This window comes from Tupaia chinensis, unplaced genomic scaffold (assembly GCF_000334495.1).
Source record: "Tupaia chinensis unplaced genomic scaffold, TupChi_1.0 Scaffold000231_2, whole genome shotgun sequence".
Lineage (NCBI taxonomy): Eukaryota > Metazoa > Chordata > Mammalia > Scandentia > Tupaiidae > Tupaia > Tupaia belangeri.
The window spans coordinates 596,010-615,952 of NW_006159707.1; the positions used below are offsets into that span (position 1 = coordinate 596,010).

Sequence of the window (19,943 nt, forward strand, 5' to 3'; positions counted from 1 at the left end):
TCACAAATGAATGGCAGGGCTTGAGAACAAGAATTAGATACAATGTTTTTCATCTAATTAATACAGGACAAGCTTGTAAGACTTATTGTTATCAAGGGTACAGCTTTTAAGTACTCTCAGATATATTTGGTGGACATATGAACTGGGATAACATTTTAAGAAATTAAACTGGCTGGGCCTGGCAGGTGGTTTGGTGGTTAAGGCGGCTGGACCCCCACATGGCTGACTGCAGTTTGAGTCCTGACAGCTTGCTTTCTCACTTTCTCTCTCTCTCTCTTTCTGGTCAACTTTAAAAAATAATGATGATGAATAAAAATTTTAGAAAACAAATGAAACTGGCAACATTATTCAACTTCTTTCCTTATCCAATAAAGGTAACTCCACCGCTATGAATCTGTTTTAGATAAATTATCCAAGATTAAAAAAAGATACATGCTTAGATACCCCATGTCATACTATTAATAAATATGAGGGTTGGGTTCAATAATTGGTAAATAATTAAATAGATTATGATGCATCAAACAATTTAGCCACTGTAGCCACCTGTAAACTTCACGCCTCAGAAGAACAGGATGTATAAATTTTGTTCTGAGTGGGAGCGGAAGCACTTGGAGAGATGTGACAGATAGGGGGCATGACTGAAGTTCACATTTGAAAAGGATCACTCAGGCCAGTAGGTGGTTATGGTGGTTAAGGTGGCTGGAGCCTACACACTTTACAATCCAGTTTGAATCCCAAGACTGGCAGCTTGAAAAACATGGCAGGTGCATGCATATGTGTGTGCCCAAGGTCCTAAAAGGGAGAGAAAATGGAGTAGAAGGGATTACGGTGTCACTATCCCCCTTGGGGAATCCTTTTTATTTTTCCCTCCCTCTCTCCTGTCTCTGTCTCTCTCTGACAAGCACATGAATTAAAAATTAAAAGCAATAATCATACAATAAACAGGATAAAAAGACCTCTTTTCCTACCCTATGAAGAATAAATTGGAGGGGAGACTAAATTACCAATTAGGAGGCTGCTATTCTATTCTAGGAAATAAATTATGCCTCCCTCGCCCAGCAGGGCTATGGTGGAGAGAAGTCACCTGGATATTTCTCAGAAGTAGAGACGATAGGAATGCTGGTACACTGTAGAGTGTAGGCAGCGAGAGAGGTCGGGATGAGCCAAGGAATCTGACCTGTGCCACTGGATACACAAAGCAGCTATTTAGCAAACTGGCAGAAGCCAGCACTGCAGGAAGTTTGGGGAAAGAAAAAGGAAATAAAGGTCTGGTTTGGATACATTATGTCCAAACTTACAGTCGTGGCACTTCCATGTGATTCTATCGTTTGGAATATACATGCTTGCAGGAAGCACTAAAAGCTTCTGGAAATCTGGCAATGAAAAGTTATTTAAGGACCTACCGCCCCTTCCGGCTCCTCCCTGTGGTGCGTAGCGCTCCTGAGCCCAGGCGCCTGGAGCCATCACTGTGAAGACTATGGTGCTTCCGAACATCTTGGTCACCGGTACACCAGGGGTTGAAAAAGCACACTAGGCAAAGAACTTGCATCGAGATCAGGACCAAAATACTTTAATGTGGGTGATTTAGCTCGAGAAGGGCAGTTGTTTGATGGCTAGGGTGAAGAATGTGATTGTCCCATTTTAGATGAAGACAGAGTAGTTGATGAGCTTGAAGACCAAATGAGAAAAGGTGGAGTTGTTGATTACCATGGTTGTGATTTCTTCCCTGAACGCTGGTTTCATGTAGTTTTTGTGCTGAGAACTGGTAACAATACATTGTACAAAAGACTTGAAACAAAGGGCTATAGTGAGAAGAAACTAAAAGAAAATATTCAGTGTGAGATTTTTCAAGTGCTTTATGAAGAAGCCACATCATCTCACAAGGAAGAAATTGTGCGTCAGCTGCCCAGCAATAAACCAGAAGAGCTAGAGGTTGATATAAACCAAATCTTGATATGGATTGAGCAGTGGATCAAAGATCATAGTTTTTAGCTTATAAAACTGGCCACTTTAAAAAAATTATTTAAGGACCGGAAGTGTATCATTTCTTAAACAATATACTTTTCTAATTACAGTTTCCTGTTAAAATTATAAAATGACACATTCATTAGAGGAAACTTTTAAAATAAAGAAAAATATACATGAGCAAATCAATAAATGGGGGGAAAAGACATAGAAAGCAACCATGGATACCAGAGACAGTGTGGAATGTGGAACATGGCAGAGAGTGAGAGATAGGGAATCAAAGATGGCAAAAAAAAGCAAAATATACAGGAAACAAGAAATGGAAAATTATTTGTTGATGATAACACATATGTTGATTGCTTGATTGAGCCAATATACAGCGTATTCTGGATGGGAAATGTCATTTTGTATGCTGTAATGATGTATAATGAATGAATGTAAATAAATAAATTTAAATAAAAAATAAAACAAACAAAAAATACATAAGAAAAGAAAAATATACAAAGAAAATAAAAAATGCTGATAACATCACCTTCACAGATAACCGCTGTTATTCTCTGCCTTTGAGTGATATATCCCATGCTGTGTTTTTGGAAAAAGATCCTCAAAGTCATTCAAGCACACCCAAAAGAGGAGAGCTTCTTTGCTGTCATGAGCTTTAAGGATCTAGGATCTTCCTTTGCTAGCTTCTCAACCAGGACACATTTTCCATCCTTAAATCCAGATTAAAGGGCCTCTCTGGGGGAATTTGCATCATTTCATTTCTGAGCCTCAATTTTCATGTTACGATAGAGGCCTTCCCAGGATGTGGTGCTGGGAAGTGGCTAAGCAGCTTAGCACCTCCATGTCCCGTAATGCTATCCAAGACGTCACAGAGGGGGAGTTAAAAATAGCTTCAGAAGCAACCGATCCTAGAGACCTCACAGGGGCCTCTCTGATGGCTTGGAAAATCTAGCATTAGATAAAATAGTAACAACTAATGGCTTGATGACTGATAAAAAGGTATTTAGATAAAGACAGCTCAGACAGATTTAAAGGCAAGTGCTCAAAAACGAAGTTAACAGATTATGGAGAAATATGAAGAATATTTGTATTTTAAATTCTTTCAGTCATGTAATGAGAATAATCATGTAATATATAAGAGCTGGGCAAGGAGATGGGGTAAATCTGACCTGACCACTGCCCTTACAAGCATACTGCCTCATGTATAATTGTCAGGCAGAGAGAGACTTTTTCTATTCTTTCATAGCTTGCTTGCAGAAAGGGAATGATCATTTATTCAGGATTTAGCCACTTAGCCCTATAGCAGAATGTTTTCATGGGAAATAGAATTAAACTACGAATTTATTTTGGTGCATAAAAGATTTAAGTCATGCGTAGTTTCTTCATACTATGTGTTTTCCATGAGCTTTTAGAAGACCCTCTTATATGTGTAATTCTTAGGCAGACATATGTAGCCTGATTGTAGAGAGGAGGGCCATTTATCCAGCATTCAACCATTGAGCATTAGAGTAGTTTCTTTGTCAAAAAGTTTGAAGTTGTGCTCTAGCAATGTTAGCAAATTTTCTAACCTTTCTGAGTCTGTTTCCTCACCTGTACTATTGTAGCAGGATGACTTTGGTAATATCCAGATTCTTGGTGTTTCAGGCAAAGAACTGAATGAAACATTCCAATAGTGAAAACAAAGGATAGTTTATTAAGTAAAGCAAAAGCACACTCCTGAGAGGTAAGAGTGGGCCAGAGCAGAGAGAGAGGACCCAGGCAGTTGCGTTCTGCAGGGTTTATACTTTTTAAATCTCAGTCATGTCGGTTGATCATTGGCTGGATCCACTGGTTGTTCTCATCTCATTGAGTCTATCAAATGTGACTGGGCCCACTTATTCATCTCATTGGCCACATCAAATATGGCTTAACCAGTTAGACATCCCCACTAGTCTCCCACCCACATTACCTTGGGCAGGAAATTTTCTGTCTTGACCAGTTTTTCCATCTAGCCAGGTAGGTAGAAGTTCCAGCCCTCTTTCTGTTTCCATTTTCTAGCTTTTCAGCTGCCCCAAAATGGAGACAATAAAAGCTCACAAAACAGTAAAGTTCTCTAAAAGTACCCAATGAATGGTAGTATTTGTTTGTGTATACATGTCTAATTTGTGGAGGGTTCTTAAGAAATTAGGCAACAAGGGTTAATAAAGAGGGTTTAAGATGAACCTTACCTAAGGAGATAAGAAAACTTGCTCATGGTTAAGAGCCCAAGATAAAGCCTCTAGATAAGCTTTTTTTTCCTACAGATTTATTTTTATTATTATTATTATTATTATTATTAATGTGTGAGAGAGAGATAAAGAGAGAGAGAGACAAAGTGAGAAAGCAAGCTGCTAGGCCTGGAACTTAAAGCACAGTTGACCATGTGGGAGTCCAGTACCTCACACCAAACTTTCACAACAGGGAACGAGATGTTCTGGACACCCCTCTGGCACTCCCTCTAGCGAGCAATTGCCGTGGCTAACAGACACACTGCATTCCTGAGAAGTGACCAGTATCCTTATCAGGAATAAAGCTTGCAGAGTTTAATCCTTACCCTCTCCCTAAGACTGAAACCATAAAAAGGAGATTTTTTTCCTCACCAGAAGGCATAAACCTGCAAACTTGCTCAGGTCTCATCCTGGGCATTTTCCCTGTGCTCCAAGCTCTAAGAAAATTAACTTCTGCCCATAGTGTGGTGGTTAAGGCACTGGACTCTCACATGGTCAAACACAGTTTGAGTCTGGAACCCAGTGGCTCGAAAATCAAACTGGGCATATGTGCATGTGTGATCAAAATCCTAAGAGGAGGATGGAAGGAAAGGGATTGTAATGTAGCGATCTCCCCTATGGGGTGATTTTGTACTTTCTCTCTGTATCTCTCTGTCTCTTTTCCTCCAGTGTACAACGCACCCTATGGCAAAAACCTTAAAAAGGAAATTAACCTCTGCTCATGCTCACGTTTCTGCCTCTGATAAATTCTTTTACCACCTGTACAGTGGCTCTACTGCTACACTGCACTGCTGCATAAGTGTCAAAGTATTCAGGTCAGCACAATCACCCCATTTTCAGATGAGAAAAATTGAGGTGCACAAGGTTAAATGGCATGCCCAAGGACACAGAACTAGGTACTCATAAATCAGAATTGGGCTCATAAACATTGGCTCAGAATTCTCAAGATTGTTTTCCAGTAGCCAAGCAGGACTAAGATCAGAAAGAAGAAAATGGTGCTCTTCATGGGCATTTAGACATCCTAGAGATGGATCTTGAAGGAGAAACAGCTGAGTTTCTTGCACTGGATATTCTCCTGCTGGACTGTTATGATGAGGAAAGATAGCCTCTTTTCTGAACTTTACTAGGTGGCTTTTGTTTCCCATCTTGTGCTGTCCACTCTATGCCAGATATCAGTGTCTATGGCATTCTTGACCTTAAAAATTCTTCCTGGGTTCCCACTCCATAGAAGATGAACTCCAAACTCCTGCCACAATCTGGCACTAGGCTACTTTTCCACCTTCCAGTGTCCTACTTTCTATCCAAACTAAACAATTGCTAATCCCTGTGCACACCTAGGACCTTCCAGCTCTGCATCTCTTCCCTGCCCTGAAATACAATAACCATCTTCTACTCTGTGGATTTTGTTTTTTAAACGAACATCCATCCCCTAGTGCACAGGGCACTCTTTAAGAAAGGACCTACTTGTAATTCATCTGTTCCCAGTTATCTCTCTAATAATCTCTAAGAGCAATGAGAATGGTGTATTTGATCTAGTAGAAAATAATAAATATCTGCCTAAAAAAGCATAAATAATATTATTAATAATAATAACTAAGACTTATTAAATGTGAACTAGGCCCCTGACATTCCTCTAAATGCTTTACACATGTAACTCATTTAATCCTCACAACCACTCTAGTGGCAGCTTCAAGGGCTTCCTTTCTCTGATGAATCAAACTGACATGCAGTGAGCTGCCCTGTGAAGAGGGTTATAGAGAAAGAGACCCAGAGGAGCCAACAGTTTGGGAATATTGAGACCCTCAGTCTGCCAAACCTCAAGGAACTGAATCCTGACAATGCACTTCGGAGTAGTCTTGGAAGCTGACCTACCTCAAGCCTGAGAATAACCATACCAGTCAGGCTGGCAGGTGGCTTGGTGTTTATGGTGCTGGACTCCCACAAGGCTAACCATGGTTCAAGTCCTGGACTTGAAGGCTTGTTTTCTCACTTTCCTTCTCTCTCTTTTTCTCTCTCTATCTACCTCTCTCTGGTGAATGCATGTGCACTACAGCAAACAAAATAATAATAAATAAAATGAAATAAATAATAATGTAAAACAAAAAGAATAACCATACCAATCAACACCTTGATCATAGCCTTGAGACAGGCCTGGAACCAGAAGGCAACTGTGGCCTCCTGACCAAAGGCAACTGTAAGGTAAGAAATGTTGCTTCAACCCCCACGTTTTGAGTAATTTGTTACATAGAAATAAAGAGCCAATACAACCTCTTGGTATATAGCAATAGCTAGTCAAAACAACCACCTGATATACAGTAATAGCTAGCCAGTACGACCACTGGGTACAGAGCAATTGATAGCTAATACAGCCACCTGATACATAGCAATGGCTGGCCAATATAACTGGTATACAGCAATAGCCGGTCAATTTGACCACCTGATGTGTAACAATAACTAACCAGTGTAACCACCTGGCACATAGCAATAGACAGCCAATATAACCACCAGTTACAGAGCAATAGCTAGCCAATACAACCACCTGTACACAGCAATGACCAACACAACCACAACTAGCCTATTTTGTAGATAAGTACAGGTTCAGGAAGTTCATACAAATAACATATCAATAACTAGTAAGCACTAGAACCCAGGGTTGAACCCAGGCAGCTTGACTCCAAGATCTTCACTCTTGTCCCCTCATGCTATCATAATAATAGGATGGATGGATTGGGAGGACGGGCGATGGCTGAAGAGTTGAATGGTTTTTCTACTTCCTTCATGGAAAGGGTTCGTTGCTCAGCCCTAAGGGAGCCATCGAACACAGTGAGCTCACTATTAACCTCACGAATTTGTACAATCAGCCCAGACAGAGTACTTTACTAAAAAGCGACCCCTGTAAGAATGTCTAAGTCTTGCTGAAGGCAATGTCTGGGAGGGGGGAAGGCAAACAATAAGTGGAAAACAGGTTGCATGAGTTGAGAAATGATGCAATTATGTAACAGCTGCAAGCTTGAAGCAGGCTTCTATCAGATACATCATCTTACCAAGTTAGGTTACAGATAATGATTTTCTTTCTCTCTCTCAAAAAAACTGTAAAGTACTCAAGTAAAAAAAATTGATGTTAATCATTTTCATATCTCCAGTGCCTTGTAGCAGGCTTATAAGGAAGGAAAGCTTAAAGGAGGGTTCACACAAAGGGTGCCTCTGTGAAAGGAATGAATGTGTGAATAAATGGAAGGAAATGTAAATGAATAGATGGATGGTGAAATGAGTTGATGCTGATTAGCACAGGGATCAATTTAAGCATGAGCTTCTTTAATATTTAATTCATGTGTATAAATGATAATTTAGAAGCCTAAACTCTACCTTCACTTTAAAACAAGAGAAGGGGAAAGGAAGCCAGTATTTATTTATTGAACACTCATTAAGTTGCTGTCTTGAAATCATGTTTAATTTCCTCAAAGGTTGGATCATCCCCTTTCTATTTTGCAAAGGGAAAACTGAGGTAATGTGACCTACCTAACTGGCACACAGGGTCAGACTTCTTAGTCCAGCGGTTCGGATTCCAAAGGGCATTTCTTTGTCTGTCCTACATTCATACATGCAGAATGAATGGCTGGGAAAAGAGGTATGCTCGTATTTAGAATGGGGTGTTTCATCCAGGTGTACTGCTGACAGTAAAGGTACTATACATGTGTTTTCCCCATTATGTCTACAAGTATTGGCTGTGCCAGACACTTCAATCACTAGGAGTAGTGAGCTTGTTTGGGGTCGGGGTTGGGGATAGAACATTGTTCCTGGACAAGCCCAGTGCAAGTGCCTGAACTCAGAGCATGTGACCATAACTGAGCTCATCCTGAATATTCAGTTTGTTTTCCCTGGCTCCTGGATGATCTGAAATGGGGACCATCTGTTCCTCATGAGCTCAAATTTGAGTTCATGCTATGGCAATCCCTGCAGGAAAAAGGCTTGAGAGAGGGAAAAGGGCACAAAACTACCACATATGCAGTGTGCCAGGCTCCTACCCACAGATGTCTCATTCCACACTGAAACGAGCCAGAAGTTGCCTTTGCCTTCATTTTTTTTCCAATTTGGTATAGGGAATGTGCACTCACTAGAGAGACAGAGCACATGTGAGAGAGAAAAAGAGAAAATGAGAAATCACCTCCCACCCCCATGCCAGTCTTGAAGGCCATGTGGCAATCCCTTCTCCACTCTCTTCTTAGGATTAGGGGCACGCACAGGTACTCAGCATGTTTTCGAAGCTGCTGGGTCCAGGGCTCAAACTGCACAGTTGGCCATATGGGATCCAGCTGCCTTAACCACAACACCACCTGGGTAGTGCAACCATTGCCTTTATTTTACAGAGGAGAAAATCGATGTTAAAAACAGTTGGTAAATTCACCCCAGGTCATATGTAGGAAGAAGAGTGACTAGACTTGAAATAAAGAGGACCTGTCTTTGGAACCCAGACTCTTAACTACAATGCTGTGATGTCTCTCCTAATTATTTTACAAAGCACTTTTACTCTCACAAGGGCACGCACACGTGCACAAGTCAGACAGCACAAGTGGGTTGCCAGGGACCTGCCAACTGAGCAGGACAGCACTATTCTTGAATATATTAAGTTGGAAGCCTCTATACAGCCAGGGTTTTAGAAAACTCAAGGAATAAAAATGTCTTTTCTAGTCAGGGAACTATTCCAAGCTTTGCTCTCAAAACTTTGTGCCCATGGTATGAGGGCCTGAGAGAAGGATTAAAGGATGCTAAATGGGTAATCAGCAAGTTAAATATTGATGTTGAAGGTATATAATGTAAATAATTAATACCAGTAGTAATACTTACCACTAGTAGTAATAATTAAAGCTTTCGTTTAGAGTGACTAAGTACCGAAGTCTGTTCTATGCGCTTTACCTGTATAAACCCTTAATTCCTAATACCAAGCCTGTTTTATAGTTTGTTTGCTTTTTTAAAAAATTCACCACAGAGCATAAACATCAGAGAGAGAGAGAGAAGGTGCCCCCTCGCTGGGCATGGTCATGCCACAAGCCCTTCTCTACTTCTCCAGCTTGTTGGGATTTGGCTGTGCATGAATATGCACCCAGTGCGTTTTTCAAGCTGGCAGGGTCGGGATTTAAACCACAGGCTTGGACATATGGGATACAGCTCCCTCAACTTCTAGGACACAGGGCCACCCTTGTTTTATAAATTTTAAAAGTGATACGATATAATAAACAGAAGGAAAACGTCGGTAGCCTAATGTCACAGCCAGGAAGGGACAGGGGCACAATCTGAACCCAGGTGATCAGGATCTAGAATACACGCTCTCAAATACATTAAGGTACTTATTAATACACCCACAGAAAAGAGGCTGAGTGTAGGAGAACAGAAACACACATGAAGTGATAATTGGCACCTGTCCCTCATCCTCAGAGAGAAGGGCACATGAAGGAGAGGCAGACTGGAGCTCACATGCATGCCTCATCTACAGGAGGGCCAAGGTTCATCCCCCTGCCACTCGCTGCCTCATGAAATGATGGCTGGTGTGTCTGCAGAAGTCCTGGTTTTTCACAGATACACTACATCCAGATTTTAGGTGAAATCTCCACAATTTTTAAAAATTATCATCTAATTGTACATATTCATGGGCTATAATGTGATTGTTCGATAAAAGAATACGGTATGTAATGATTGAATGAGCAATACATCCATTATCTCAACCATCTGTTATTACTTTGCTTTTTGTCTTCTATAAGTGGGGGGGGCGGGGGACTGAGAGAGAGGCAGCACCACCAACAGGGGCCTGGCGCCATGGTACACCCCAGCCTCAGCCAGCCCTGTGATGGGCACCTGCATGCACAGAGTAATCGAGATCACCAGACACAAACCCAGTATTCTTCAACTTTGCGGAGTATCTATTGTACTGTTATGCCAAAGTCCAGCCTCCAAATTTGTAATTACCTTGTATTAGGAATATTCAGAATCCTCCATTTTAGTCACTGTGAGATAATTCCTGGGTTTTAGATTTGGCACTGCTCTGTCCATACGGAACATACCCACAAGCCACATTTGCTTGTACGTGGCCCATCGGCAACTTACTCTTAGGAACAGCAAGTCTCAGGCCCTCTTCTCCATCAGACAGTTTTTCCAGCCTTGGTTAACTCTGATTTCCAGGGCTCTTTCTGACCTGGAGTTAAAAATTGTCCCATTCTGCATCCATCCTTTTCCCTTCCCTCCCCCGTAAAAGCCTTCCACTTCTGCTATAATCACTGAGAGATTAATCCCTCTTCCCTATGACAGCCCTTCACATATTTTGATCATTGGGATGATTTCCAACCTGACATAAATCTTATCCCATCTAACAAGAATGATAAAGAGGGTAATACAGGCAGAGGCAGATTAGAGCTGCTGAAGTTACTGCCTTTAGGGCAGCTCTGCAAGCACCCCCTGACCCCAGGGCTCTCCATTCTGCTCCTCCACGCCCCATATGGCAGGCCTGGAAGCTGAGAGTCACCAGGTCCACCCTCCTCCTCTGGAGGTTCCAGCTTCACATCTGAGTCAGGTGACTCAATCTCATCTTCTTTCACTTCTCATCTGAGTCCAGAAGGCAATTCTCAGATCAACTTATCAACATCGAGGCAAACTAATGATAACTTTATTATGATCTGCATAGGGAGTGGACTAAAGAGAAATACACCAAATGCCCAGTAATGATTTGAATGTATCCCACAAGGTTCATGTGTTAGAAACTTAAGCCTGAATGCCACAGTGTTAGCATCATCTCTCTAAGAAGAGAGGATTAAAGGCATGAAGATTCTGCCATCCTTGTGGCCATACCCCCCTGGGGGGGATTTCTCACTTTCTGTCTCTCTGTCTCTCTCTGTCTTTCTGGAGAGCACACATGCCCTATGGCAAAAACCTCTCCAAAAAAAAGAAAAAAAGATTCTGCCATCCTGAACAGATTGATCCTGAACGGATTGATGTTGTTACTGTGGGAGTGAGTTAGAGTGAGAATGGGCTTATCATAATGGCAAGGTCAGCCCTCTCTTGCTCTCTCATGCTCTCTTGTCCTTCCGCATTTTACCATGGGATAATGTAGCGAGAAGGCCCTCATAATCAGGTGCCAGACACTGGACTTCCCAGCCTCCAGAACTGTGAGAAATAAATTTATTTTCTTTGTAAATTATTTTGTCTCTAGCATTACAGCAGCCCAAAATGGGCTAATGATCATCTTCCTCTAAGATAAAGGATTTATGGGAAATTTTGTTAATTTTTTTTTCAGTCCTTAAATTTTTAAAAAATCATTGCATGATTTATATGATCAAATAAAAATAGATTGTATTTCTGTACTTAAAATATGAACTATAAAAGACATTTCTTTCTCTGGACGAGTGGTTCTCAAACCTGAGCTTGCACCAGAATTGCCTGAAGGTTTGTTGGAACTCAAAAGGCTGGGCCCCACCCCCAGATTTTTGGAATATATAGTTCTAGGGTGAGGCCCCAAAAGTGCATTACTAACAGGTTCCCAGGTGATGCTGCTATTGCAGGTCTGGCTAGTACATCCTGGTAACTACTGCTCTGGCACATTCTGAATATAGCTGTCAAAGTGATGTGGGGTATGTTTCTGCCTCCAGTGTCCAGCTGCCTCATCGCAGACCTAGATCTCCTACTGAGCTGCTTTTTCTACAGAGCATGATGCATCAGGCTCTAAGTATATTTTCATCTCACTGCCCACCACTACCATCTCACATTCAGGTAGAAATAACATCAGCATATACTGTAGATTATCTCCCTGCCGCCGGGCTATCCACCTCCCCAGAGCAGAAACAGAGGACACCAGGACTCAGAAGCAGTAGCATTGGAAGTGCTATGTTGCCATATGATAGTAAAGCCCTGCGTTTGGTTCCCTGGTTGACCTGAACGTGCCAGGTATGCCTGCAGGTGAGCCCATAATCCTAACTGGCTAGATGACAAGGGGGAAGAAGGAGGTTGCAGCATAACAAGACGCTGTAGGGGGTCTCCCTCTCATAAGAGAAAGAAATTTTAAAAATAAATTAAGAAATGGAGGAAAGTGATATAGATCTCATCTCCACACCATAGAGTCATCTCACTATAGCTTTCAGATGCTCATTTTCTTTTCACTCCCCAGTCAAAAGCCAGTCTGCCTCAGCTGCTAGTGAATGCCTATCGAAGCTCATGCTATCCAGGAAGAACAGAATCGAGTGGCATACCATGGAGCACCTCAGGTCACTTCAGGTCACAGCCTGAGACTAGGAATATCAGGTTAGAGTATGCTTTCTTGGGATTATTTTTCCAGTACACACTGGTCCTCAGTCACCTTCAAATAAGGAAGAATCAGCAGCACTCCATAGTGAGAGGCAGATATAGTATGGCGGCCAAGCATTCAGGCACTGGAGTCAGAACAGCGTGAGTTCAAAATGCCCAGTTCCATTATTTTCTTGCCATGTGACCTTGGGCATGTCCCTCCCTAGGCACCAGTTTCTATATTTGTGAAGTAGATATAATAATGTCATGTTGATGAAGTACTATAAAAATTAAACAGGGGGTTAGATAAGTGGCACAGCAATAAAATATGATGCACTGCGAACCTTTCCATATGGAAAGGTTCTTGGTTCAAGTCTGGAGACCTCCCTGGATCATGGCCCCTGATCCAGAACTGACTAAAGGCTGAGAGTGGATCATGGTATCAGGACCCTGTTGGGGGTGCTATCTGTCTCTCGTTGTCTCTGTTTCTCTTGTTCATAGAGTAAATAAATAAATAAACGATAATTTTTAAAACCAAATAAGATACTTTGTATAACATTTAGAATAGTGTCATATGGAACAAGAGACAGATATTCTCCCATGTTAGTTACGATGTTAAATTAAATTATATGTATAAGAAAGATATTTGTGAAGAGTTCTGTATGTAAAAAGACACAGGGTTGCAATCAAGTATATTTGTTTTGATCTGAGGTAGGGGGAAAATGCTGTAAGTTGGTATATGCAGGCGAACCTAACAGGAAGCATAAGAAGAAAATTTTTCATTTTCAGTTACTAAGATATTTGAAGACACAGGTGTGATAAAAAGGAAGAGACTTGCAAGGGTGAGTTTTGCAGAAGACAGTGATGAGAATCATAGACTGAAGAGTCAGTTACCCAGAGAAGGGAATGAATACACAAGCTCAATAACTTCTTGAGCACAAGATACCTAAAATCAAGAATTCACATTGCCTCTGCTAGCTGGATGTTGTTCTCTGTGGAAAAGTAATTACAGCCCTACAAACAGCAGAGCCCCTGAGCTCAATGCTTTATGAGTGGACTTGCCTTACCAAGAAATCTGGGTCCTGAATCCAATATCCTGCTCTCTGTGCCTTTACCTCCTCCAAAAGGAACTAGCTTCCCAGAGATGTTAGGATAGGGATTCTCCCAATCCTAGTTCCCCAACTCCTTTCTCCAGAGTGAAAGTCAACACCTTCTTTCATTTGTTGTAATGTCTCCCATGACCTTGTGATATCTTTAATAGAGACACTATACCTAATTTATTTTTACATACCCAGGACTTGGCCTATTTTCTAGCACATAGTAGGTCTTCATAAAATATTTGTGAAACAAAATGAATAAATGACTAAATAACCACTTAAATAACTTACTACTTAAGTATCTACTTAATTTACTTAAAAATATGCATATACACACACACACACAGAGAGAGAGAACAGCATATAATCATTATTACATGTCATCACCAAGATAACTGACAACATAAAATAATGTTTATATGCTAACATTAAGTAAAGTTACAGGAAACAAAATGATACATACACTATAATTGAATTAATGGGGGAAATGTTCACTTCTGGGCAGGATCTGGGAAAAGAATATATAAGATATATTGTACTTATAATTACTTTTTTTAAAGAGAGATTTTTACTAGAGGGCACATGCACTCACCAGAGAGACAGAGAGACAGAAAGTGAGAAATCATCCCCCAGGTGGTGGTGGTCACACTACAATCCCTTCCCCTCCATTCTCCTCTTGGGATTTTGGGAATGTGCACCCAGCATGAGTTTCAAATTGCTGGGTCTGGGACTCAAACGGTCGTGTACTATGTGGGAGTCCAAGGATGTAACCAGTAAGCCATCTGCTAGTCCCAAAAATTATTCATTATTTTCTTTTAAGGTTTTTGCCATAGGGTGGGTGTGCTTTCTAGAGAGAGACAGAGAGAGGGAAAGTGAGAAATCATCTCCCCTTCTCCGGAAGAAAGATAGCCATGCCACAATCCCTTTCCCTCTATTCTCCTCCTAGGATTTTGAACAGGCACACACACATGCCCAGGATAATTTTTAAGCAACCAGGTCCAGGACTTGAACCACAATTGGCCATGTGGGAGTCCAGCACCTTAACCACTATGCCACCTGTTGGCCTTGATAATTATTCTTTATAGAGTAGCAGAACTCACAGAGATTGAGAGCACAGGATTTGGAGTTACGCTTTCTCAAACCAAAACCTAGCTCCATCCATATATTTGTGAATCACGTGTAATAACAGCTATGGGATTTGGAGCAGGCATTGGAATACACCTCATTTTCCTTCTCTGCAAAGTGGAAATAGCAGTAGGACCACGGTCATAGTGTTACGCGAGCATGATACAAGTTGAAACATGTCAAGAATCATCAGATGGTAAATACCTAATGGGTATACACATTTTTATGGTAAGATTTGGGCGGGACCAGCAGTTAATGTAATGGCTATGTCACTGAACTCCCACGGAGTCGACTGTGGTTCGAGTCCCGGACCCGGTGGCTTAAACTCACGCTGGGTGTGTGTGTATGTGTGTGTGTGTGTGTGTGCCCAATATCCCAAGAGGAGAATGGAGGAGAAGCAATTGTGGTGTGGCCATCCCCCTGGGGAGTGATTTCTCACTTTCTATCTCTCTATCTGGCAAGCTCATGTGCCCTATAGCAAATAAATAAATAAATAAATAAATAAAATAAAACCTCTCCAAAAAAAGGGAAAAAAAAGATTTGAGGCATGTTGTTTTCAGTGCTCTTTAATTTTGCCCATCTTCAAGAGCACAAACTAAATCCTGCCCACAGAAAACACTAAATCACCTGACCAGCTCATCCTTTCCCACCGCAAGACAAGCATGTCCCCAGCAAAGCTGCCCTGACTCAAACACCTTCAGCTAAAACACCTTCAGGTCCACAAAGGACAAGAGTATATAGAGCTAAAACAGAAGGATGCTTGCCTCCAGCATTACAGCACTAAATTCTTTGATGATTTTGAGAATAAAATGATGACAAAATCCCACTGGGAGTACATGCTGTTGTGTCAAAATCATTCAAGATACTGGTCTGTCTAGAAATGGGAAATTCATAGGCCAGGAAGAAAGAGAGAAACAGCTTTGGCTGGAAGGCAAGAAAGGCAAGTTTGAAGTCTAACCATACCAAAACCTGGCTCAGGTCTCTTTGTTTATAATAAAATGATAATGTTCCCAATATTCCAGGGCCATGTGTGTCCAAACTTTTCATGAGAGAAGTACTTTGAAATAGTCAGCCTAAGACAAAAGGAGAAAGCTAGAAGCTGGGACCAGCAGATGGCATAATGGTTACATTGCTGAACTTGCACAGGCGACTGTAGTTTGAGTCCTGGATCTGGCAGCTTGAAACTGATGCCAGGCGCATGAGCGTGCATGACCAAAGTCCCAAGAGAAGATTGGAGAAGGGATCGTGGCATGGCCATCCCCCTGGGGGAGTGACTTCTTACTTTCTGTCTCTCTGCCTCTCTACTCTATAGCAAACATCTCTCTCTCTCTCTCTCTCTCTCTCTCTCTCTCTCTCTCTCTCTCTCAAAAAAGAAAAAGGAAAAAAAAGAAAAGAAAGGAAAGGCTAGAAGCTAGAGGGGAAGGTAAATCACTGTGGACATGGCCATTCAGTTATTAGGAACATAAAGACCTGGAAGTGGGGGAAAAAATGCAGACTCTGATAACTAATGCATGAGGAAGAGTATTGGTGTATTGGTTCATGAGTAAAAATTTGTAACTTCAAGATTCAGGCCATTGCTATTTGGGGCAATGGGCAATGGGTAATGCCAATGTGACATCGAGTAGGTGATTCTGCATTTGTTCAGAAGTTCACCATTGCTTTCCAGACTAGATTTGATTTTTTTCCTTGTTGCTACCGCTGCCATAAAATTTGTTCCTGGCATTTTCTCTGTTTTGATGTAACTACTTCTTCCTCTACCTCTTGGATGCCCATAGCAGTAGGTCAAGTAATAGTACTTGTAGTAAGTAATCAAATTTACTGTGTTCTGATAGTTTAATAAAACTATGCTTGGATCTCTAGGTTTGAACTAGGGTAAGTTGGAATTAAAAAAAAAAAAAAAGCACTGTGCACAGGCATACTGCTGCTTCTTCTGGGTAAGAAACCTGTTCTGTGTAGTTATTATTAATTGTGATTTTTGATCATTCCTGGAAGGTAGGAGACATCATGTTCATTTTTATTAGCTTTCTCTTTAGCAAAAGGTATGTACATACCTAGCCAGGGTGGTGCAGGGAGAGGGTACTGCTGTATGATGCCAGACCCATGAGAAGGCCCTGGGTTCATCTCCTGAGTTGACCTGAAAAAGGTGAGTGGATCCATATAGGCGCCTATGATTCTGGCTGGCTGACAGGCTTGGGGGAGGGCTGCACCATGGTGAGACCATACTGGGTCTCTCTCTTTCTCTTTGTCTAAAGAAATTTTTAAAACATGTATGCAGGCCAGCTCTGTAGCCTAATAATTAAGGGAGCCAGATCACACATGGCTGACTGCAGTTCAAATCCCAGCCCTGAGGTCTTGACAAACACACAGGTGCATGTGCATGCGTGCCCAAAATCTCAACAGGATGGAGAAATGGAGAAAAAGGAATTTCAGCATGATCACACCCCAGATGAGGTGTTTTCTCCCTCTCCCTTTCTCACTCCAGTTTCTCTGTTTGTCTGATAAGCACACATGCTCTATGGCAATCAAATAAGTGTTCAATGAATGTTTTGTAATGAATAAACCTTATGGGTGTGAAGCAACATGAGACAGAAGACCACCTGGAAAAATATAACAGCAGGGGTCACAAACGCCAGAAACAGAACAGGACAGTTTTAAGGACATTTTTCAGAATGTTCGTATCATGGTTAGCTTGGAGAGGAGAAGTGTTCTTGGTCCAATTCTCTTCTTACCACCATTGAACACTCCCTTGACTCCTAAACAGGAGTAAGTATGCATCTGACAGATTCTAGAATAATCCACTGGGACACTTTTCTAGTGGGTGTGAGTTTACTGTATATGTACTAATGAGTTAGCTCAAGAAAATGGATCTTACTCTCTCCTTTCTTCCAACCATGCAGAAGGCAGAGATGCAGTGAACTATCGCAGGGACTGTTTTGAGGCCAGCTATATCATACTTGCCTTGCTGTATGTCAAAATATGGGTATATTAGACTACAGGAAGAGGCAGAGGGGAAGCGAGCAGCAGACAACAGACCAAATGCTCTAGCTTGATCTTCTTGAGCTCTCAGCAGTGAGTTTGGGGATTAAGCCCAGGCAACAAATGTTACCTATGCCTTCTTAGATTTTCCTCTATTCAGTCAGCCTCTATGCAAGATTTCTGACCACCCTGGGGCCACAAGCCATGAGGAGCCAACACCGGCCATGAGGAAAAGCCACATGGAAGAGAACTGACCTGCCTACAACTGAGCTTTCTGCAGAAAGCCAGCACTGGTTTACCAGCCCTGTGAAACCTTTAGAAGCAGATCCTCTGTTCCCAGATGAGCTAGTTCAGTTGGTGACACGTAGATCAAAGAAAAGTCTTCCTAACTGGGCCCTGATACAATTGCAAAATGACTACAAAAAACGTCATTGTTATTATTTAAGCTGCTAAGTTTCAAAATGGTTTGCTATACAGCAAAGATAACCAAAGTTATCTAATTTTTTGCTCCATCAGAGCAGTCATTATTCTGAACATTATTTATTTATTTATATTTTGCTAGAGGATAGGTGTGCTTGCTGGAGAGAGACAGAGAAGGAGATGAGAAAGTATCCATCCATGGGGAATGTACGACCACAATCCCTTCTCTTTCACTTCTCCTTCCTTTTGAGATTTTGAGCACACCTTTACACATGCTTAGAACGTTTCTCAAGCAACTGGATCCAGCACTTGAACTGCATGGTTGGCCATGTGGGAACTGGCTACCTTAACCACCAGGCTACTGAGCCTGCCCTGAACATTTATTATTACCACATTGTGAGTCTCTCTCCCTAATTTGACTACCAGGTCTTGTTGCTTGTGGAGTATCCAGAATTTAGAACAGTGCCTGGCATGTAGTAGGTGTGTAAAAACTTTCAGAAAGAAATGTGCCATGACTTTGACCAAGACCTCTCTGCCTGGTCTGCAGCACACATATCTGTAATACCACTGCCTGGTTGCACAGTGATGTGAGATTTCCTCATAAAAAGAATCTAAGGAAAGGAGAATGATAGTGCACAGAAATGTGGTGCTCTGCAAGGCCGAGCCACATGGGAAGGTCCTAGGTTCATGTCCACAAACATGAACATACCAGGATATACACATGCCCATGCAGCTGGTTAAAACTGGGGGTGGATTATAGCATCAAGATCCTGTCGGGGTGCTGCCCCTCTCTCCTCTCCTTTTTCTCTCTCTGTTTTTCATGGATGATAAAAATAAATGTAAGAGAGAGAGAGAGAGAGAGAAACTAAAGAAACCCAAGTGCTTGATCCCTGTACCGGTCAACAACTATCCATGTATCTTTGCGTCTTCCTGTATCTCAAGATTTTATAGGAGGTGCCCAGAAAACACTGAACTTAGCCAAGTGATAAGCTTCGTTTTTTAATCTGGTTGTTTTGAGATTTAAAGTACATGTGTCAAAAGAGCAGTGATGGTTCACTGGCTTTTCGTAGGTTACGTTGCTGAAGATAAAATTTAATTAAACAGACTCCTGCAGTGAGTGCCCACTGCTCTGAGTAGCAGACAATTCTTGTCCTGGCCTGGCCTTTACCTGAGAAGATGCAAGGGAAGATCCCCAAGCTGATGCTTTGCTGTTTGATTGAGACATGGGAGATTTTTTCTCCAAAGGAAAAGTCAGTGGACCTTTGAAAAGGCCAACCATGAGGAACACTGACCAGCTCTAGCTACAGTGCACCCAACTCCTCAGTCTCCAACCTCTTCACACTTTACCATTTCTAGCCTCACCTGGGCTCTGATCATCTCCCAATGGAATTATTTCCATAACTTCCTTGTCTCCAGTTCTGCCCAGACCCAACAACACACCCTGCATTTAAACCAGATTCTCTTTGTTTTTCTAATGACCAGAGGGTGCACAGGCTTGTCATCACAGGGAGACAGAGAATGACAGGGAGAAAAGTCCTCCAAATGGGGCACAGTTCCACCACCATCCCTTTTCCTCCATGTCTCCACCCCATCAGGATTTGGTGCACATATGTACATGCACTCAGTTTGCTTTTCAAGCTACCAGAGCCTAGACTTGAACCGCAATCAGACGTATGAGATCTGACTCCCTTAACCATCAGACAACAGGGTCAGCTCTGGATTTTCTGTTCTTTAAAGACACAATCCAAACATCTCATCCTCTTGCTTCTGGAAGGCATCTACAAAAAAAAAAAAAAAAAAAAAAGGAAAACCCTCTTCCCCTCATCTCCCTCTTGTTTAAGGGAGG

At 41.8% G+C, this 19,943-nt stretch overlaps 1 protein-coding gene and 1 pseudogene across 1 annotated transcript in view; one reads left to right on the plus strand and one right to left on the minus strand.

Moving 5' to 3' along the window:
* Positions 1-19,943, minus strand: part of HS3ST4 (heparan sulfate-glucosamine 3-sulfotransferase 4) — a gene marked incomplete at its 5' end in the record, with an annotated part of 445,737 nt that overhangs the window by 147,334 nt on the left and 278,460 nt on the right. The window lies entirely within an intron of this gene.
* Positions 1,478-1,992, plus strand: LOC102501225 (adenylate kinase isoenzyme 6 pseudogene; annotated as a pseudogene).